Source organism: Hylobates moloch, unplaced genomic scaffold (genome assembly GCF_009828535.3).
Source record: "Hylobates moloch isolate HMO894 unplaced genomic scaffold, HMol_V3 SCAFFOLD_3813, whole genome shotgun sequence".
In the NCBI taxonomy this organism is placed as follows: Eukaryota; Metazoa; Chordata; class Mammalia; order Primates; family Hylobatidae; genus Hylobates; species Hylobates moloch.
Genome location: NW_026656088.1, coordinates 1 through 5,225, shown reverse-complemented (window position 1 = coordinate 5,225; position 5,225 = coordinate 1). Strand labels below are relative to the sequence as shown.

General features: G+C 43.9%; 1 long non-coding RNA gene across 3 annotated transcripts; it reads right to left on the bottom strand.

The window, feature by feature from the left end:
• Window positions 1-442: 442 nt before the first annotated feature.
• LOC116465216 (uncharacterized) lies at window positions 443-5,219 on the bottom strand. 3 transcript variants are annotated; one of them, XR_009212350.1, is made up of 3 exons: window positions 4,305-5,219; window positions 1,788-2,113; window positions 443-1,212 (listed from the first exon to the last, which is right to left on the bottom strand). It is a non-coding gene; the product is annotated as an uncharacterized LOC116465216 (long non-coding RNA). The 3 variants fall into 3 exon arrangements; XR_009212349.1 differs by having other exon boundaries at window positions 443-2,113; window positions 4,305-4,382; window positions 5,051-5,219; XR_009212348.1 differs by having other exon boundaries at window positions 443-2,113.
• Between the last annotated feature and the right edge of the window lie 6 nt (window positions 5,220-5,225).

Genomic DNA, 5,225 nt, shown 5'->3' with positions numbered 1-5,225 from the left:
AAGGCTGCCTCGTCCTCCCCGAGAGAGTGGAGAGGTCGAGCAGTGGGGATACCCCTCAGGCCACGGGGCTTACTGACTGGGGCAGGTGTCAGGGGGAACTCCCTCTCTTTCTGAGCTCCAGTGAGCTATCTGAAAGTCCCCACCATACTCCCCAGTACTGACAGCCAGAGGCAGGAAGGGCTCACCAGAATCACTGGGCATCTCTGATGGGCATCAAGTCTGCTTTGATTATTGATGAGTGGGTAAGAGGGTCCTCTCAACTTGGGGTCTTCTTAGGAAAGCACTGTCAACTCAGAACAGGTTTCAGCCCTGTTCTGGAGACCACAGGCCCTGGAAGGCTGGGACACCGTTTGCAGCCCCAGCGTCATCTGTTAGACGCAGCCAGCAAGGTCTCATGCTGTGCAGTATATTTCAACACTTTCTCAAATTTACCCGTGGCAGCTTTTGGTGTGTTTGGTTATTTTTATAACACTACTCACTGTACAATTTCTGTCATGCACATTTTTTGTATCAAAAAGGGTGCTGTAACTTCAAAAGACTGGGTATTTCCAACTTGGAATATTCAAGCCATCTTTTGCAAGGGATGTTTTAAATAGGCATGAAGAGTTGTGTTGTTCTTAATCAGGGTTAAGGATCTGGAATCAAAGGTTTTGGTTTACTCCATCTATGGCATATCTTAAAAACTGAGCAAGATGTCCTTGCCTTTTTTGAATTTGATGATTGTGCTGCAGTTCCACAGCTCAGTTTTAGGTGGCACATACCCCAAACTGAAAACCTGAGCTTGGAGGAAATGAGTCAAAAGATAGGTAGGTACAGGACAGGGCAGTGGTGACACTACAGCTTTCAGGGTTCCCAGCCTGTCAAGAATCAGCATGTCTTAGCAAGGGAGGCATTTCAATGTCTTCTCAAATCCACCTGTGGCAGTTTTTGCTGTCTTTGGTTATTTTTATAACACTAAATACTTATATACAATTTATATACATGTACAAAAGGGACATGTACATTATATATTTTGATACAAAATGTGCACAAGTACATATTTTGTATCAAAAAAAAGGTTCTGAGAAGAATTCCACTTCCATAAAGCTGGAGTAGACATACTTTTCCCTATTCTTCCAACTAAGTGACCTAAAACCCCTTGATAATATACACAAAACAAACATATGACTCTGAAAGGTGGAGTGAAGGCAGATCAGACAGGGACCTTGTGACCTGAGGAACAATGGAGTTAATTAGTTCTCTGGTGTGTGTGTGTCTCTCTTTCTTTCTTTCCCTCTCCTCTCCTTTCCCATTCCTCCCTTCCCCTCTCTCTTTTTCTCTCTTTCCCTCTTTCCCCTTCCCTCCCTTCCTCTCTCTCCCTCTCCTCTCCTCTCCTTTCCCCTTCCTCCCTCCCTCTCTCTCCACCCTCTTTCTTTCCCTCTCCTCTCCTTTCCCCTTCCTCCCTTTCTCTCTCTCTCTCTTTTCTTTCTTTGCCCATATATACCAGACATGGAGCTGAAGGAGCTGGGATCCAGAAATGTCAACACAGAGGAAAGAAGAAAGAAGGAATGAAGGAAAAGAGGGAGGAAAGGGGGACAGGAAGGGAGGGAGGAAAGAAGGACCAAAGCCAGAGGACCAGGAAAGTTGTAACTTAGCAAGATAGAAAACTTTTAGACAGTGAGCTGCTTTACTCTAGTTAAAACACCACAGAAATATAGTTTGATCCCCACTTCCACACATGCCAGCAAAGGCCAACTAGCAGGCTCAGTGTAGCATGCTTGCTAAGCTGTAACATCCCTCCTGTCTACCTTGGTGCTGTCGGAGGTGGCCAATTAGGGAGCTGGCACTTTCATCCCTGCCAGGCAATAGCAAGTCCCCATTGCCTAAGGTGTCTGTGCAGGTGATATTGGATACAGTGCTGAAAAATATCGAACCCTCCCAGCCACAAAGGTATCAGTACAGCCCCAGATCAGATCCAAAAAGTCCACTCCTGCCCAGCAGAAACAAGGAGCCCCTCACCCATTTCAGAGATCAATGGAGGCCATGTGGGGAAGGTAGACTACTGCACTCACCAGGCAGTAATGCAGCGCGATCCTTCCCTCTCTTCTGCTGGAGTGATGTCAGAGGATGCCAGCTAAAACAAAGTTTAAATAACACCTTAAACCTACTAACATAATATGAAAATCTCTAGATTTCAATCAAAAGTTACACATCACACCCAGAACCAGGAAGATCTCAAATGGAATGACAGGATACAATCAAGAGATGTCAACACGGATGACAAAGATGTTAGAATTATCTGTAAAAAAGATTGAAAGCCACCATTATATAAATGCTTCATTAAGCAATTAAGAACACATTTGAAACAAACTAAAAATAGAAAGTCTCAGCCAAAAAATAAACAAATAGAAGACATAAGGAAGAACCAAATGGAAATTTTAGAACTGAAAAATACCATAACTGAAATTTTAAAAACTCTATAAAGGAATCACTGGCAGAATAGACAGAACAGAGGAAGGAACCAGTGAACTTGAAGACAGAACAGAAATTTCCCATTCTGAAAAATGAATAGAAAATACATGAGAAAACAAGATGGACAGAGCTTTAGGAACCTGTGGGACTACAAACAATGATCTCACATCTGTGTCATAAGGGTTCCAGAGGAGATGAGAAAAAGTGTGGGGCTGAAAAATCAAAGAAGTAAAGGCTGAAAATTTCCCAAATTTGACAAAAGACATAACTCTACAGACTTCAGAAGCTGAACAAATCCCAAAGAGAATAAATCCAAAGAAATTCCACACTAAAACACTTGAGTTAAACTTCTGAGAACTATTAAATAAAAACAAAAAAAATTAACTGAGCATGGTAGCTCATATCTGTAGTCCTAGCTACCTGGGAGGCTGAGGCGGGAGGATTGCTTGAGCCCAAAAGTTCAAGGTTACAGTGAGCTATGATTGCAATGCTGCTCTGCAGCCTGGGCAATGAAGTGAGACCCTGTCTTTAAAATAATAATAGTAATGATAATAATTAAAAAAAAGAAAAAGAAAAATCTTGGAAGCAATGCGAGAGAAATGACACCTTACCAAACCATGGATAGCAAAAGGAAGTGGCACAACTTTTTTCAAGGGCTTACAGAAAATAGCTTTCACCTGGGTGCAGTGGCTCACACCTGTAATCCCAGCACTTTGGGAGGCCAAGGCGGGCGGACCACCTGAGGTCAGGAGTTCAAGACCAGCCTGCCCAACATGGTGAAACCCTGTCTCTACTAAAAATACAAAAATTAGCCATGCATGGTGGCATGCATGCACCTGTAATCCCAGCTACTTGGGAGGCTGAGGCAGGAGAATTGCTTGAACTCAGGAGGCAAAGGTTGCAGTGAGCAGAGATTGCCCCATTGCACTACAGCCTGGGCCACAGAGTGAGACTCTGTCTCAAAAAAAAACAAAAACAAAAAAAACAAAAAACTTTCAACTCAGAATCTTACATCCTGTGAAAGCATCCCTCCAAAATGACATTCCATGGCCACATAGGTTTGAAAACCATGTTCTAGACTAACCAATTCATTTTCTAGATAGCACAACTGAGATTCTTCAAAGAACATACAGGATTTTTCCAAGATCACATTGCAGTCCCTTGAACACTGTTGGAAATCTCTGAAATTTGCAAAGCTGAGAAACAAAAAAAAAAAAAAAAAAAAAAAACTTTTATCAGTGTTGCTGGAATAATCTCCAACCTGTAAATGTAGAAGCAAATCTTGAGAACCTGAGTCCCAGAAAGAGAGAACACAAGGTACAAGGGTATGTCCCAGCAACAGCCCTGTGACATGAGTGGCATTTGTACCTCCTGGTTTATAGGAGAGGAGAAGGAGACACAGAGAGATGAGTAACCAACAAGGTCACACAGGAAGACAAAGAGCTAACATTCAAACCCAGGTCTGCTAGACACCAAAGCTCAGGCTCTGGGCCTCACTGTTACATACCTCATGGCCACATTCTCAGCCTTTCTGTGTGTCTCTATGCATTGCTCCAGCATATGAACTACAAGGACCCAGAGGATGCAAACAATGGGCTCCTATGTCAATGCCTGGGCTGACCCGTACAGGCCATTTGTAAAGAAAATGCAAACGGTGTTGCCATGTTTTCATGGTAACAAGCATTAGGAATTTGGGTTTGTTTTAACATCCATTGTTCTATATCTGAAATCTGATGTAAAATGCCTTGGGAAAGTTAGAAAGATGAAGAAGGCAGGAATGGTTAGAGGAGGGAAAGGATAGAGGAAATAGTTTACAATGTATGGACATATTCGTCTTAGCACCTCATACTTACACTTACATCCCCCAAGAACTACGCAGAACTTTCTGCCATGGAAGCCACTCACTGATCATGCCTCTCATCACAGCCCACCTTTAATTAAAAGTGAAGTTGCATGAGTCAGCCAGCAGATGGCAAAATGAGGAACCAAGGGAACATAAGACTAAGGTCAAACATTAGCTAGTGTCATTTCATAAACGAAGTGGGCCTCTTTCCTAAAGCTTTTTCCAAGTATCATCTGCAAATGTTCCAGTTGGGTGCTACAACATGCCGAGGCCACCCTGTCTGATCGTCTTGTCTTCATCACCCACCCTCCTCTTTCAAAGGCAGTATGATCAGACACAGTAGACGGGGGGCCTACCCTACCAAATCCCACCTGGCCCTGGATGCTGCAACTTAGGGCATCCAAGACCCCGCTAGGGCAAGCCTGCACTGTACCTTCTTTCTCTGGGTTGTCAGTGGCAGGCCACTCTGCTCAGGCCTGCCGAGTGAGGGTGGTACACTGGGCAAATCAACTTTCTGGTAGAAGCACAGGAACATCTGGCCCCAACACCCTTCTCTCCCTCTGCCCACCCCACAGTAATCCTCAGAAGCTAGAGACCTAATGACATCTCTCCACTAATGACATCCCTCCAAACTTCGTTCTAAAGTCAGGAACCAGAATTGGAAACCTCATCACAAGTCAGAAGATTGAGACATGCTTAAGGTTACTACCCATGTGTTCAGATTAGCAAGGACAGGAGCACACTGTAGGTACCAACCGCTTATCCGTGGAAGACTGCTCCTGAGCGGCAGTGGGCTGCACGTTCTATTTGTGTGCCTGTTGTCTACAAACACTCCTATCCCATCAGAAGCACACAAGGGTTTGTCAGATGACTTACTGGCCACCAGTGAATCAATGAATTCTTCTCAGGAAGAAAACCAGTTTGCCTTTTA